Genomic DNA, 239 nt, shown 5'->3' with positions numbered 1-239 from the left:
GTAAAGTGGCGTCTAATAAAGGTTTTGTAAAGCAAAGTGCGGTTGCCATAGCACAAAAAACTATATTGCAGTGTAAGTAAGTGACTTTAAAATTAAACTGAATATGTAATTAAAGTTATAAAGCAAAAGTGGGTAACCATAATATAAGTTATATTCACCAGTGACCATGAATAATATGTAAAATAATATGTAAAAATTAAGTACTTGTTATCAAAAAATATAAATACAGATAAAGATAT

The 239-nt window shown here is 25.9% G+C and overlaps 1 protein-coding gene across 2 annotated transcripts in view; it reads left to right on the top strand.

Moving 5' to 3' along the window:
- The window catches only part of LOC116695359 (Fc receptor-like protein 5), a 21,105-nt gene that overhangs the window by 12,897 nt on the left and 7,969 nt on the right, over nucleotides 1–239 (top strand). The window lies entirely within an intron of this gene.

Source organism: Etheostoma spectabile, chromosome 9 (genome assembly GCF_008692095.1).
Source record: "Etheostoma spectabile isolate EspeVRDwgs_2016 chromosome 9, UIUC_Espe_1.0, whole genome shotgun sequence".
Taxonomy (NCBI): Eukaryota; Metazoa; Chordata; class Actinopteri; order Perciformes; family Percidae; genus Etheostoma; species Etheostoma spectabile.
The sequence above is the reverse complement of the archived record's forward strand: the minus strand, read 5'-3'. Positions and strand labels throughout refer to the sequence as shown.